Genomic DNA, 16,689 nt, shown 5'->3' with positions numbered 1-16,689 from the left:
TTTTAAAGAGCTAAATTATTAAATTAGCATAACGAAAGAGCATGTTTTTGAGCCAAATTTGGCTAAGAATGATGTTTCATACATGGCTCGGGGGGTCCAAAAACCAATTTTTAGAGAGTCAAGTCATGAAAATAACATTCTTATGGGGGATTTTCATAAGCCATTAATGGCTAACATGGAAAAACAACCCACTTTGCCAAAGAATTATGAAAATCAATTCGGCGAAAGTCATGTTTTTAAACCAAACATGGTCAAGAATAATGAACAAGCCACTGTTCATGAATTCAAAATTTTTGACATTTTTCAAAATGTCAAAAAGTATGAATTTTCATGGTCACACTATACCATGACTTTTGGTGTTCAAAATCCTTTTTGGATTTGTGGTTCACATCAAAATATAATTCTGATGATGTGGCTAATAAAATTAACAAATTGTTCTTATGAGTTCGAAGCACTAAGAACAAGGGATGACCATTTAAAATGCATGAACATGGCTAGAAAAAGCCTGTGCATTTAAATAAATGGTTGAGAATGGCTTATCTTTTCAAATTGATGGCCAGTTGTTTATATGTACACAATCAAAGCATCGAAGATACATTCGAAGCATTAAGAGTTGTTTCGAAGGTTGATTACTTCACCTTCGAAGCTGTATAAAGCTTTGAAGATTCATTCGAAACATCAAAAGTTGTTTCGAAGGTTGATTGCTTCACCTTCGAAACTGTATAAAGCTTTGAAAACTTTCGAAATGTGTACATCTCTTCAAATATATGTAAAATGACAATTAATTAGTTGTCGAATAATGCCTGTTTTTGGCATGATAAGTTGGTTCGAAGAGCAACAGTTTTGGTGTCTTTGAAGAATTAATAATTGGTTCGAAGCACAAATTTAATATTTTCATTAATTATGTATGAACCAGAACATACAAAATGTGAATAACTACAATGTTGGCCAAAAGCTGCTTCGAAGGCTCTTTTGCCATAATTTTGTAAGCTCCGAAGCACTCTATCTTACATTAACAGCTTCGAAGAAACAATAATGGTGGTTGTGAACCTTCGAAACTTTGCCGAGTATTTCTAAGGATATAATTTGTCCTTTGTCGGCACTTTCAACCTTCGAAAGATGATTTTGGTCCTTTGTACCACCTTTGAAGCTTGTTACTAGTCCGTAATAGCTAACATTCAAGACATCTAGTCAGAATTTCATACTCATTCGAAACACTTCATTGGTGCTATTATATTATTCGAAGCACTTTGTTGATATTATTCGAAGCATTTTATTGCTTAGATTAGTCATGTGCTTGGTTCGGCCCTTCAAAAATTCAAGTAAACAATATTCAAATGCAAAAGAATGATAGAATGACTGAAGTTGTGGTTGTGGAACACCTGCCACACATGTCTTCATTGCTTGGACCTTTCCTTAATAGTCATTGATTAAATTCATGACATTCATTTTGCTTCCTGTATTTCCATTATAGCCTATTAAATTGCAGGAGGGGAATCATATTTGATTGAAACAACAAAACTTGAGTGCGCTATTTTGAGCATAATGCAGAGTTTGTGTTAATTGCCTTATGTTTGACAGGTTTAATCATAGTTATGTGGGTTGGGCAAGGCACTTGTTTGAGGAAAACCAATTTCAGAAACTGTAATATTGAAACTTTCAAATTTTTCTTTGATCCCTTTCGTTGATTCTTTTTTTATTTCGCATTAAGTGGTGAAGATGTGTCAATATTTTGTTGCAGTGATAATTTAGCTCAAGGGCATATGACTAATTCTGATCTTGAAAAGGCCATTAAGTCATTTGATCAGAGATGTGTTAACCTAGTCAGAATATACAGGTGATTAATGAGAAATGTATTTTTGTTTCGAGTGTTACTAAATTAAAGTTTTATCATATTGGTGTATAATTCAAATAGAGTACCAGAAGTTTGATGCCAAACTAAGCAAGAATTCTTGGTCGTGTTAAATCAAAATGTAATTAGGATATAATGTCATTCAAATGTGTTGCATTGTCATCATTCTAACTTCTCATTTGTTTATCTCTTTGACGGATTGTTGGAATCTACAATGAGTATCAGAAAGAGTGTGACGGGAGTTCCATTGGTAATATTGTCTACAAAGTCAGTTCATTTCTTTATATACTTCACCTTTTTTAGTGTTAATTTGCTTAGTGCCTAAAAGTCACATAGCGCTAAATGGGTTTTTGCTTGAACAAATAATAGTGGGTGATAGAAATTTCTGACAAGCCTGGGAAGGAAGAGGCTAAGCCTGCTTTCAAGGTAGATGATCTTCTATACATGAGCACACCTTACCTTCGTTATACTTTTTCTTGTATACATTGATGGGAATAGAAGTTGTGTAGTTTGGTTTTAATTTTTTGAATTTAATTTTCTAGAAATTGAGTTTTTTTGTTTTTCATATTTTTTAATTTTAGTGGATATTTTTAAAATTTTAAGCAATTTTTTTAAAACTTTTTTAGATACACTTTACTTAGATGTATTTAAAAAGTAAAATATTTATAAAAATCAATAAATACACAAGAATACGAAAAATGTACTGAATTCTCATTTTATTTTACTTTATTTTTTGTATTTTTGGCATTTATTGAATTTTCTAATAAAAAATTTCACAAATATTATACTTTTTAAGTGTATTTATATTAGGTGTATCTAAATTTTTTAAAAAAAAAATTCTTAGAATATTAAAAAAATTCAGTAAAAATAAAAAAATACGAAAAGTAAAAAATTTCAATTTCTTGAAAAGTAAATCCTGAAAATCCAAACCAAACAAACTGAATCACGAGTTCTAGAGTTAAATCATCTAGCACATCCAGATAGCCTGTTAAGGAAATAATAAAAAGAGAGTATGAACTCTTGCTGAAAATAAATTGAGGTTGCTGAGGAATTGGAGCTTACTAATGAACCATACAACATGTACATTGGTAGATATGTCATTGCAAGTGACATGGAAAACCTAAAAGGTTATACAACTATTTTCTTTATTTTTGCCTATGAATGATCCAAAATTCTTAAATCATGTTCTCTGATTCAATATTTGACCAATTTTACTTGTAGTTTGAATTTGTGTAATAAAGTCTATAGAATTTAATAATAATTTGTTGTGTTTTTGCCTCTCTATATTATTCCTAGCCAATGACAGCACAATCGCCACGGCTTTATGGCACAATCTAAATATAAATACATATACTTGTATGTAAGTATGTATAACTCGAAGTATCAGATAAATGTATGGACTCTATTGCCTTGCATCACAATTTTCACCAATATGACTGACACCATTAATTTATTTTATTTTAATTTAGGAGGTAAAATATAATTAATTCAACAAGTAATTACTTAGATGATGGGCTACTATATATTAACGTTAGCTACAGAAGAAGAACAAGAAAACCACCCAACTAGTTACATACCTAACCCTCCCATCCCTCCCTCTGGCATAAAATAAATGCACAAAGTGGCTCTATACTTGAACTATAATAACCTCAAAGGTCGTTTAGTGGGCCAATTGCAAAGATGAATTTAAGTCATCGTACTCTAGATCACTCTCCTGCTTCATCGTCTTTAATGGATTACCTCCTTGTCCTTGTCCCGTCCCTGAAGAGGTGCAGTAGAAACAGAAGTGGGTGACAATGGATCATAATTTTGCTGGGCCCCAGGACTAGAAAAAGCTATTGGCCTACCCGACGATGATGCAGAGGGTAGATTGCTACCTAGCTGCTGTTGATTTGGAGCCAAGTGACTCTGTGGCCAACCCACTGCACATAGATAATTTCGCTGAAGCTAAAGCTGCTGCTGTTGCTGCATAGGATTTCCTGGCCTAGGAAGAGGGAAAGGACCTGGACCACCACCCATATTTCCCACATGGGGAGCTGGATTTAATTTCCTATGTCCCATTTTTGGGACAAGAGAACTAGGTGCAACAGGATTTGGATTTGGGAATGATGGTTGTCTAGGTGGAGCTGCGGTGATAGTCAGCAAAGGAAGATACTTGGCTGTGAGTTTGATTCATCTGGTTGTTAAGCAGGTGGTCTTGGGACGCCTTGCATGACAGGTGGAGATGAAGTTTGAATGGCAGGCTAAAAGAATGGTGTTTGAGGTGCCATAGGTGGTTGTGCAGTTGGATTTGGGGGTTGCATATTCTGAATTATAGGTTGAATGCCAGGGCTTGGAACTTCTTGAGGGATTAGATTCTGGGGCCGGTGAGGCTGAAAAGTGAAATCACTTGAGTTTGGATGTTGTGGTTTTGGAGCTGTTAAAGAAGGGGATTTCGGAGCTGTTAATGAAATCACTTGTGGATGTGGTGGTGGTGTTGATGTGTATGCCACTTGCAGAGCAATTGGCATCGATCCCCCAATAAAGGATTTAGGATTAAAGTAGGTGTCACATGACCAACCCCCCACCCCCCGGCGCGTGTGCCATTATCAATAAAGGTGCCTAAGACATGAAAGGGCGTTGCAAAACTGGTTGTTGTGCTCTGGAGGGAACAAGAGAAGGATTTTGTGGAACAGAGCCAAGACCAGATGGCAGAACTAGTCGAGGACCAAATAGTGAAGGCATGTGTGAGGGATTAAAAGACGATGATGATGCTTGGAAAGGATTGTGGAGTATTGATGCCAAAGGATTTGGAGGGAAAATGAATTCAGAAGGCATACACATAGGACTCTGAGGTGGCGCTGCTGAGAACCATGGACCTGGATATGGCTGAAACTGACCTTGTGGAGTTTGGACAGATCCCATGAATGATTGTGCCACTTTCTGGTTCACCTCAACAGGAGATATTGTATATGGGTTGATGTACCTTGACTTTGATCAACAACATTCACATCATCACTAGAAACTAAAGTTGATGTTGTGGAAACAGCAGATGGGTTTACCTAAGAGAAAATTACAATATTAGAGGTCACAAAGAGCAAGAATAACAACTAATTATGGAAACACCAAAAATAAATAAGGGAATAAAAACTGTAACGAGATAACAAGAACGATGGAGGTGCCGTATGTACAACTCTCTGGCTGCACCCCCAGCTCATTTAACTTTGCTTCCATATTTGTGAGGCTGTATAGGACATGAAAGAAGACACCTAATCATAATGAGTAAACTTTCTAGTAAAGCAGAGCAAGCATGAATTAGGTTGAGAATCTTGACACTTACTGAAACTGGGGTGACAAGTAGTTCAATTAGGGAAACTGCAGCATCAACCTTCTCATATGTGTCAGCAGATATATGAACGTATAACTCTGCTTAAGCAACAACAACTTCATTTCCGTCTGATGGTGTAATTTCACCCTGGGTGTCAACAAGGAAAGGGAAGGAAAGAAATTAATTGAGCTTGGTGAACAGTAGGTTGTACCATGACGCAAATCATATGAACAACAAAGTAAACAATTCAAGGTCAATATTTCAGATGTAAGACATCAAATAATGGAAAGAGAAAGAAAGTTTAAATGAATATGAGGAAGGGGGGGTTGTTAAATGAAGTACAGGTTTATGTCTTACTATCAAAGTAAAGTAACTTTTTTTTTTTAATAAAAAACAATTACCTTCTCTCCTATATCTGCTTTGGTAACAAACTCGGACTTTAGCTCCTGTTTCCTGATTTGAACATTTAAATGAAAGTTAATGAAAAAATTGACAGCATTCAACATAAAATCTCCATTTAGCATACATCAACCATTAATTAAATAAAAAAATCTAAAACAGCACAGCATTGAGACATAATGTCATTGCATGAAAAATTACCGTCTCCAACCGTTTTTGAGTATCACTTGCAGGGCCAAATATTAGACCAATAAAATTGTACCCGGATATTCTTTGATCTGCAAAGGCAATACACCAATTTTTTTCAAAAGAACAAAAAGTTCATTTGTTCCACCAAACACTGATCCAGATATCATAATACGTCTCAATGGTGTTAACTTAAAAATATATTTAAGTTTAATTGCCTGAGGAGTACAATTTTGATTTTAGAATCAATATAGCATACATACCAATTTAAGTAAGATCCATGCTTAGAAAAGAAACACTTACACGGGTGAGAGCAATTTGAAATCCATGCCAGCAAAAAGTCTAGCTGCACATCTCCCCTTCTAACTTTCCTCACATCCTTGAATCTCCCAATATAATTGTAATACACAATCCTCCAATATAATAATACATTGTTTACTTGTGTATCCCAAAGATATATTATATGGAATTCAAAATATGTATTTCCTTAAAATGCAACTCATATGAATGCCGGGGCAAGGCCTGGGCATAGGTCCACCAAGCCATGGCTTAGACCAACTCCAACGCTGAATCAAATTCAGCACTAGATTTAAATTTGATGAAAAAATGTCACCTTTATCTCTCCAATGGTTTCACCAAAGTGATATCAAATTGAGAATGGAGCAAAAATTTTACCAAATCGAGGAGCTGGGTCAAGTTTCACCAAACACTGTGCTTTTACATTGGAGGTGGGTCCCACCAGACAACCGGCTGGACGTCCAGCCGGTTTTCCCACCGGTCGATCGGTTTATTAAAAAAATGCACAGTTGCTTCTGAAATTCAGTGATGATGATCAACTTTGCCTGAACTTGAAACGACAGAAATTAGTGTGTTGTTATAGAGAGAGAAAGCAGAAAGGAGAGAGAAGGTGAAGTCATAAACTAGATAGAAAATCTGGATACAGCAACGTGATTACAAACTAGAAGGCTATGGATTAGTTGTTTGAGTAAACTTCTGAAATTTCTGAAATCATAAACTTCTGATTACAAACTGAAGTCATAAACTTCTGAAATTTCAGTTCTTTTAGTAAATTTAGGGGACTAAATACAACCTTTTGGGGAAGTTGAACCCTAACTTTATGGTAATTGTGGCTATGGATTACTTCAACATAGTTGACTTGAAAGTGAAACCAAATAAAGCGAAAGGTTAGTCCGAGGAAATTTCATCCCAAATGGAAGAGAAGAGTATTTGTACTGCTTTTATTGGGTTTTTGCTTTGCAAGTTTAGTGTTACTGGAGACACAGTACTGTCGAATCAAAATGTTTGCTCTTTCGTCTCCTGTGTCTGCTTATAAAAAAAGAAATTTCAATGGCGTAACCGGTTGACCGGCCGGTCATCCTACCAGACGTCCTTAGGCATTTGATGCGAGCCACAATGTTCACCGTTGGAGCAACTCGTATCAAATTGAAGAAATAGCCTTTTTTTTTTTTCATCAAATTTGATGAAAAAAATAGTTTACCATTGGAGATGCTCTCAGGCCCCTCAAAATAGATCAAAAAAAGGGGCCCTCCTATTATAGTTTAGTGGAATATATTAAGTATGTTTCAAAATAGACCCAAAAAAGGGGTCCCTCCTATTATAGTTGTCATGCCCCAAAATTCGGACAATTAAATATTAAATTAGGACTAACCCCAATAATATTTCATCATCCAAATCTTAGGGGTGAAACAAAAAAAAAAAAACTAAAAACTAAACACCAACCAAACCATCCATCATAATTTCATAACTAACCAATACCTCAACATTCAAGTAGCAACAACCAGTCAAAACAACTTAAACAAAGTACGGTTACAAACCATGCCAAATTATTCCAATACTAAAGTCATTAAAAAAAATAATAAATACATAAACTAATATCAACTATAAGCTCAAGAAAACAAAAGAAATCGAAGAGACATGTCCAACCACTATATTTATTCCATGTCACCATCGTAGCCCCAACTAATCCTGCAAAGGAAGCTCGGCTACGCTCCAACAAAACGCACCCGAGTTGCCAAGAGACAAAACGGGTCAGTGTACAAGTATACTGGTATGAGTACAAGATTTAGCACCCACGTGTCCACCAGGCACAAACAAAAATACATTTAATTCTTATTACGGGACAAGACAAGTAGTTCCAACCGCACCGAGACGAATGGATAGTTTTCCGAGATACGGTGGCATTTAGTTTCTTGTTCGTACACAACGAATTATAAATTGATTATAAAATAAACAAAATAGAAATACAAATATGGTGGGTCAGCCCTGCATAAAAAGTTAGTAAGACCCACCATCCTGCAAAAAAAATAAAGTTAGTATAATTTAGTCATAAGTAACTTGCTGAAGAAGTATAAAAATATACCGTTTCATGCTTAAATAATTCGAATTGACCAAAACTCAAACAACGAAAGTTGTACAAAATCAAATTTCCTAAAAGATTGCGTGAACGAATTTAACAGAAACTGAACCGTTTGAAAGAAAAACTTGATAGAAAATCCTAGACGGAATTCAATCGAAAAATCTGAAGCTGAAAACGAACAAAAACTGCCCTAATATGATTTTTTTCGAAAAAGTTCAAAACACGAAAAGTGTGCAGGATAATGTTTTACTTCAGTTTCTTCGAAACCAATAAAAATGAGCTCGTTTCGTGGGTTAAAACAGCCTCTCAAATCTGCATTGTTAAAATGAATTAAAACTACTATAATCAAGATCATCCGATTATAAGTTCTAATCGATCTTTTTAATAAAAAGTTAAGACACAAAAGTTGTCTAGAATCACGTATACATGCCTCTTCTCAAATTTCATAATTTATCGAGGTCATATACTATTTTTCAAGATGTACAAATTAATACAATTCACACTATACCAATAAATTCATAATTAAATTCTTTGTACCTTAACTCCAACATTTCGGCCCTCCACTTCCGGCCTACACATATATCCCATGTGCCTCCCGTATACCTAACACTGCTCCGAAGCCAAACTTGCACAGAGATATCGTTCCGAGTTTGACCCACACTCCCCGAATAGTTAGCATATATGTACGCACGTAAATCAAATCACTCGTCTACTCATGAGAACGAGACAACAATATATATACACAACATCTCACTCATGAGAATAAGCATAACAATGCCAAGCCTAAGGCATTCAAATAAATCTCATAATTCTCACCTCTTTTTTTTTTTTTTTTATACCCTCTTTCTTACCAACACTCAAATAAAACAACAATCCATGGAGTTATGGTGGAGTCTAAGGAATTTATCTATGAGTTTCTAATTAATTTTAATTTCATATAACCATGAGTGTGATTACAACCATAAAATAAATCCATGTAAAACCCTAAACCTGGCATACAAAACTAATCAAAATAATTAAAATCAATCAATCATTTAAAAACCCTAAATCTTACATACACAACTAATCAAAGTAATTAAAATCAACCAATCATCTAAAAATCCTAAACTTTACATACACAACTAATCCAAAATAATTAAAATCAATCAATCATCTAAAAACCCTAAGCTTTACATACACCACTAATCAAAATAATTAAAATTAATCTATCATCTTTATGTAAATACAAAATCAAACTAACATCAAATAAATAAATAAAAACAACGAATTAAACATAAATTAAGGAAAGTGGGTTTTGTACTCACAATATTATTTTGAAGATCAAAAAAATATTTGAAAGATTAATGGAGCCACCAAAACAAAACCCTAATCCTAATCTTTTTCTTCCCTCTCCTCTTTCTCCCTTTTCACGCCACACACAGCACTATATGTTGATTTATCTCTTTCCCTCTCTCTCTCTTCCCACCTACGTCTACTGATGGAAATCTTTCACGAAAAAGTGATTAAAACCTATTGACTACTTAGAGCATCCGCATCAACCTCAGCAAATTTTGAGGCAAATTATAATTGAAAATGCCATTTTCATATTTTAGCTAGTCACCCATTGCATCAAACTCAATCCTATTAAAATATTTGTCATTCTTTTTTTTTTATAATTAAATTGATGACCTATCAACCAAACAATTCTTATGTTTCACAAAAGATAAAACTGGAGAAAATGTAAAAAAATAAAAATAAAAATAAAAATAAATAAATAAATAATAATAATAATAATAATAATAATAATAATAATAATAATAATAATAATAATAATAATAATAATAATAATAATAATAATTTGCCGTTGACCGGTTGACCGGAGGGTTGACTGGCCGGACTTCCAGGCGGACGTCTAATTACACCCAAATCGCGTGTTGTAGCGATAAACAATTCCTCGCTTCATCAGACGAGTTACTGTAGCAAATTTAACAAAAAGTTAATTTAACAAAAATTTGTTAAGACTGATGGAGGAAGGATTTGATGATTTGTTATTTATATTTTAACTTTTTATTAATTTGAAGATACTGATGTTGATGCTCTTATATTATATTATATTATATGTATAATATCCTTATTTCCTATTATATTATTATATAACCTAATAGTTATTATATTATATAATATAAATACTACATAATTAAAACATAAATAAATATGATATATATTTTATCAATATATAAAACACTTTTTTTTATTTTTTTTATAAACAATATAAATATATCAATATTCGGATTAATTACCTATAACTAAATAACACATTAAATTAATTAAATGCCACATTAAATTCTCATATGACCACACAATTAATAAAGCCAAAATAAAATAAGATAATATTAACCATAATAATAATAAATTATGACTCAAAAAAATTAGGGTCGCTACAATAGTTTAGTGGAATATATTAAGTAGGTTTTAAGTCCAAAAAAAATTAAAGAAGACCCAAATTAACTTAAAATAAATTGATCCATTAAAAAATTAAAAGACCCATTTAAAATTAAAAAGGCTCATTCTCTCTCTCCATCTAATTCCTAACTCTAACTCTTAAAGTTGAAAATGATAAAAAAAAATTATCTTCGATCAACCATGCCACAAGAAAGATTGAATGGATTAGCATTGTTATCATTAAAAATCATTTTGCAAAAAAATTAGATTATGCAAATATAATTACTTTATTTACTTCTAAAAATGCAAGAAGAGCAAGGATCAAGTGATACTTATTAGTTGTTGTAATGTAATTCAAAGTATTTTTTGTGATTTTCACACAAATCTTTTGTCCTTAACTTCATTTCTTTTTTTCATTAAATGAAAAATATATATATATATATATATATGAAGGCCCCCAAATGATTTAGTAATATTTATTAGTTAATTATTGACTTTGGACCCCGAAAATCTCAGAGCCGAGCCTGATGAATATATAGTAAACACTCAAAAGAATTGCTAAAGTTACTGAGAGAATATCAAAAAAGCGGAGAAAAAGAAAAATAATATTAAAGTGATGGAAATATAAGTGATTCGTGGATTAGATTGTGCAAATATCATCTTGAAATTATTTTTTCCACCCCTAATTTTTATTTTTATTTTATTTTATTTTTTTGATGTTCTCCCAAAGTTATTCTAGCCATGGGGTGGTTGTAGGAGTGTAAAAATAGCCCGCAACCCAAAGCCCGCCTGCAGCCCAGGGTGGGCCCCGCCTGTTTACGCCCGGGGCTTAGCCCTTGAGCTTGGGCCTAGACCTGGGCTATCATTTTAAAGCCCCACCCCACCTGGGCGGTTCGTGGCCCAGCCCATCAGCCTGCTTAAGGCCCACTCAAGGCTTAGCCCAAGGCCCAGCCTGCCCGAGGCTCAGCTTATTTTTTAGTGGAAAATAATAACATTTAAAAAAAAAAAAAAAAAATCAGACCAACCCAAGCCCGAGGCCAGGCCTAGGCCCACCGGCCCCATCCGAGGCCCGGCCCACCGGTCTGTCCAAGGCCCAAATACCCCCGGGCCTAGGGCTGGACCTGGGCCTATTTTTTTGGCCCATGAGCCAACCCGGCCCAGCCTAATCCGAATTTTGTCGAGAGCCCGTGAGGCTGGACATGGGCGGGGTCGGGCTCCTAGGTGGTTGTATAAAGAATGTTGAAGTTACGTTTGGCAATTACCTACTATCAAATCATTACATGTACAATAACAATAATAATAAAAACAAAAATGTTTTGGAGCAAAGAGGAGCTCTAAAGGAGCTCTAGGGGCACTCCATTAATGTGATGTTTTGGTTTTGGTTTTGGTTTTTTTTTTTTTTTTTTTTTTTTTTTACTCCTTACTGCATCACTAGAACTGTCTTTAGAGCTCAAATTTAGACCTCTCTATCATTGTTGTAATAAAAAAGTTGACTAATAAAAGTCTTCAGGAGTCTATGTTGCATTGACTATAATCCCATAAAATTTATCAGACTTGAAAATGCTAATCAAGGCTGACCTTATTCCATTGATATTCATAAAATCAAGCACACCACAAAGGCTCTCCCAAAGTAGTAAATATGTACAAAAATGTTACTCATTGCCCTAATTAGACTTGAGATTATAGAATAATAAATGCAAAGACAACTTAACCTATTACACCCTTTCTGATTTTTGTGAATACTATAAGCTTAACGTTAAAAATTAAATATATTCAAGCCCTTTCAAATTGCTCGTAATATTTATTACAATAGTGAACATAAACTTTTAAACATGAATTTATTTTGTTGATAAATTCAAGGGTTAAATTCATTTTACATCTTTGTGGTTTGGGGCTGGAGCACTTTAGCTCCCCTATGATTCAAATATAGTCGAAAAACCCTCACGTGATTTTGAATTAAAGTATCGCCGTTAGTTTTCCATCCAAACTAACGGAATATGTATTACACACACTATTTTTAGAGTGGATTTTGTTTTCTAGAAAATTGGAATGAAATTAATATAACAAAAGGACAATTTTATCATTATTTTCTAAAAACCTAAAATTAGATTAATACGTTAATTAAAATAAAAATAAATTAAATTAAAATTAAGAATTGATCTGAAATATAAAATATAATTAAAATATAATTTAATAAAATATAAAATAAACAATAATTAAGAATTGATCTAAATTTAACTCTTACCATACAAGGACATCTTCTGTAGTAGCATGGTTGGACACCCTAGTTCCTTTTGTTGAGACATGACTGATGAGATTGGGAATATTGTGTAAAACCCAAGTTATGTGTAGGATTATTTTATTGGATAGATTAGTAATTAAATTAATTTATATGGGTCATTTATTAATATCAAAGAATTAGTTATGAGATGGCATTATATTTCCTATTACTTAGATGGGTAATTTTGTAACTTTGCGAAATTAGGTTAATAAGCCCACCTATTGTGGCTTTAAGTCTTGGAAAACAAACAAAATAGAGGCTGTGAATTGCTCCATAGGCAGCTAGGGTTTGAGAAGGTAAAAGAAAAAAGAAAAGAAAAAGAGAAGAGAGGCTTGTGCCGCAGAAAGGGTTTGGAAGAGTTGAAGGTGAAGGCAGCAAGCAAGGGTTTGGAAAAATTTAAAATTAAAGAAAAGAAACCCAAACCAAGGAAGAGGGAGGATTCATAAGAGTGGTGGTTTTTCTTTATTCATCACTTAGGTAAGATTTATTTTATTGTATTCCTATCTATGATTTTAGTGTTAATATATCGATAGATGATTTTATGGGCATATATGATTAAATAGATATATTGATGTAGTCTATGTTGGGGGTCTCAATTTTGCTCAATTTTAGAGTGTATTTTGCATCCCATTTGGGTGGTTCATATTTTGAGATTGATATGTGATGGGTTAAGTTTAATGGTGGTGTATTTGTGGGATACACGATTGACTACAAGCAATTACAAATTGTTACGTGTATATAAACAACAATAGCATAATATGGGTTGAGAATTTCCGAAATCGTGATGGCTTTGTTTTGATGCTAAATTGTGGGAGTTCTTAATAGGCAATTGGGTTAATTTATTTTATTGTTGTTACAAGAAGAGATGAATGGATGCACATAATAATTGTTTATGCGGTGTAATATTTTATTAGGTTTGTTAGATTTAGGTGATCTTGGTAAATTGAGATTAGCTTGGAAAATATTATTTTAGCTGTTTGAAGGTAAGTAACCCTCTATCACTGTTGGTTCATTTTCCTTCCTACTGAATCGTTTAAAATTATAAATATTTATTTATAGCCTTCATGTTCTCTTAAAATAAAATATGGGTCAAGTATAAAACAGTATCGAATATTATTATGAAAGTTATTTGAATATTTCGTAAAACTATTCTAAAAATTGTACCAAATGTTTATTCCGAAAATATTGAATATTTTTATTTAAAAGTTGTGTACTGTTTGAATTCTGAACATCACTTTAGTCTGACTATGATTTGGACCCTAGCCAATGGGGGTTATTCATTGGCACAGAAACTAGTTTCTTTTGGGGCTTTACCACCGGCCTATGTGTGGTTCTGGGCCTTGTCACGGGCTAAGTGACCGTAGTCATTAAGACTTTGGTTTTGCGAATCAAATCATTGAACCATCTGAATATCGAACCATCGATTTGAACAACGAATTACTTTGAATTATCTAGTTGGCTTTTCATTTAAAATGTATTGTACATTGTTTATTTTTAGCTATGAAACCACCTTACAAATAATTGTTCATTTATTGAACTGTTAACAAAATTATATTTATTGGTTATCGATTTATTTATTTATTTTTGTATACTTGATCCAGCTAGCAGTGATGGTTGGTTATTTACTGGGCTATCTAGCTTACCCTTATTTTTTTTTTTCAGATTCTAAAGAGTAGAGCTGCGCGGGATTTTTTTTACATGTGGGAGTGTCGAGAGTAGGACCATGATTTAAGTACTTGGATTATTGTTTTGTTAGTGGATTAATTTAGTGGACTTGGTGGACATTTTCATATAAGAACTATTTATTTTTATGGATTTTGGCATTATGACAATTAAGGATTTAATTTGAGTATTTTACATTGTGGGTTATGTGATTAGATTCTTAGCCTTGCATGCTCACTTATATGAGTGTGCGGCGTTGTCACGGAGCTTGGGGCGTGACAATTTTATGGTATCAGAGCTAGGTTGTAATTTTAAAAGTTGGTATAGAATAGTGGTAAGATTGGGTAGATGTAGGATTGGGAACGCTTATAATTTAGTAAAATGTTAATTTTATTTACGTGTTATAGGGACTTGAGAATAGAATAAAATGAGGTTTTATTATTGATGCATATAAGTTGCAATGAAACATGAGGAGACATTGGCAAATATGGCTAGGAATACACACCAGGGTTAAACGAATCGACGGACTGGTAATAATAATCAGTGAAGTAATGTGACTAATATTGGTAGTGGTTCTCAAGCAGTCGGAGAAAATCAGGGGCAAGAGTTGAAGGAACAATTACAAGAGTTACTAGATAAGGGCTTTATTAGGCCTAGTGTTTCTTCTTGTGGTGTGCCCGTTTTATTTGTGAAAAAGACGGATGGTAGTTTTCACCTTTGCATTGATTATCAAGAGTTAAACAAGGTGACAATTTGAAATAAATATCCTTTGCCTAGGATAAATGACCTATTTGATCAATTGCAAGGAGCACAAGTCTTTTCTAAGATTGACCTTCGTTCTAGATATCATCAGTTGAAGGTTAAGGTGGAAGATATACCTAAGACAGCCTTTCGAACTAGGTATGGGCATTATGAATTTTTAGTGATGTCGTTTGGGTTGACTAATACGCCTGCAACTTTTATGGATTTAATGAACAAAGTATTTAAACCCTTCTTAGATCAGTTTGTGGTAGTTTTTATTGATGACATTCTTGTGTACTCAAAGAGTAAAGAGCAGCACGAAGAACATTTGAGAGTAGTGTTGTAGTTATTAAGGGAGAATAAATTATTTGCTAAATTAAGGAAGTGTGAATTTTGGCTGGAGAGTGTATCATTTTTTAGTCATGTGATATCTAAAGACGGGGTGTCTCTTGACCCCAAGAAAGTGAGGCGGTGGTAGAGTGGAATAGGCCTACTAGTGTCACTGAAATTCGTAGTTTCTTGGGTTTAGCAGGTTATTATAGAAGGTTTATTAAGGGATTTTCCCGAATTTCTATGCCTTTGACTCGTTTAACACAAAAAAGGGTTAAATTTGAATGGTCTGATGATTGTGAGAAGAGTTTTCAGGATCTAAAGAGTCGATTAGTGTGTGCTCTAGTACTTATAGTTCCGCCCAGAGATGAAGGTTTTACCATCTATAGTGATACATTGAAGATGGGCTTGGGTTGTGTCCTGATGCAGAACGATAAGGTAGTGGAATATGCATCTAGGCAATTGAAGCCATATGAGCAGATTATCCTACGCATGATTTGGAGTTGGCTACAGTGGTGTTTGCATTGAAAATCTGGAGGCACTAACTGTATGGGGCAAAATGTGAGATATTCACTGATTATAAAAGTCTGAAGTATATTTTCACTCAAAAAGAATTGAATATGAGGCAAAGGCGATGGTTGGAGTTATTAAAGGACTATGATTTGACTATCAATTATCACCCAGGAAAAGCCAATGCAGTGGCTAAAGCCTTGAGTAGAAAGACGCCAAGTAATTTAGCTACCTTGATCACTAACCAAAAGAATATCTTGGAGGACTTGCGAAGGTTGAATATCGAGATTAAATGGCATAACCATGGAGTGCAGTTGGCAAACCTTTGAGTTCAACCCACATTGATTGATAGAATTAAAGATGCTCAGGGAAAAGATCCTCAGTTGCAAAAACTTAAGGCTGAAATGGAAATAGGGCTACAGATGGAATTTTGTATGCATAAAGATGGAACCTTGAGATTTGGAGAGAGGTTATGTGTGCCTAATGATTTAGAGCTCAAGAGAGAAATCCTGAGAAAAGCTCACATTTCAGGGTATACTGTACATCCAGGGAGCACTAAAATGTATAAAGACTCGAAGAGGAACTTTTTGGTGGAATAATATGAAGAGGGAAATTGCTCAATA

The 16,689-nt window shown here is 33.9% G+C and overlaps 1 pseudogene; it reads right to left on the bottom strand.

The window, feature by feature from the left end:
- Positions 1-4,453: 4,453 nt before the first annotated feature.
- Positions 4,454-16,371, bottom strand: LOC145802348 (uncharacterized; annotated as a pseudogene).
- Between the last annotated feature and the right edge of the window lie 318 nt (positions 16,372-16,689).

The sequence above is a fragment of the Camellia sinensis genome, chromosome 11 (assembly GCF_055761805.1).
Source record: "Camellia sinensis isolate YWXY chromosome 11, ASM5576180v1, whole genome shotgun sequence".
In the NCBI taxonomy this organism is placed as follows: Eukaryota; Viridiplantae; Streptophyta; class Magnoliopsida; order Ericales; family Theaceae; genus Camellia; species Camellia sinensis.
This window is presented reverse-complemented; position numbering and strand designations above follow the sequence as displayed.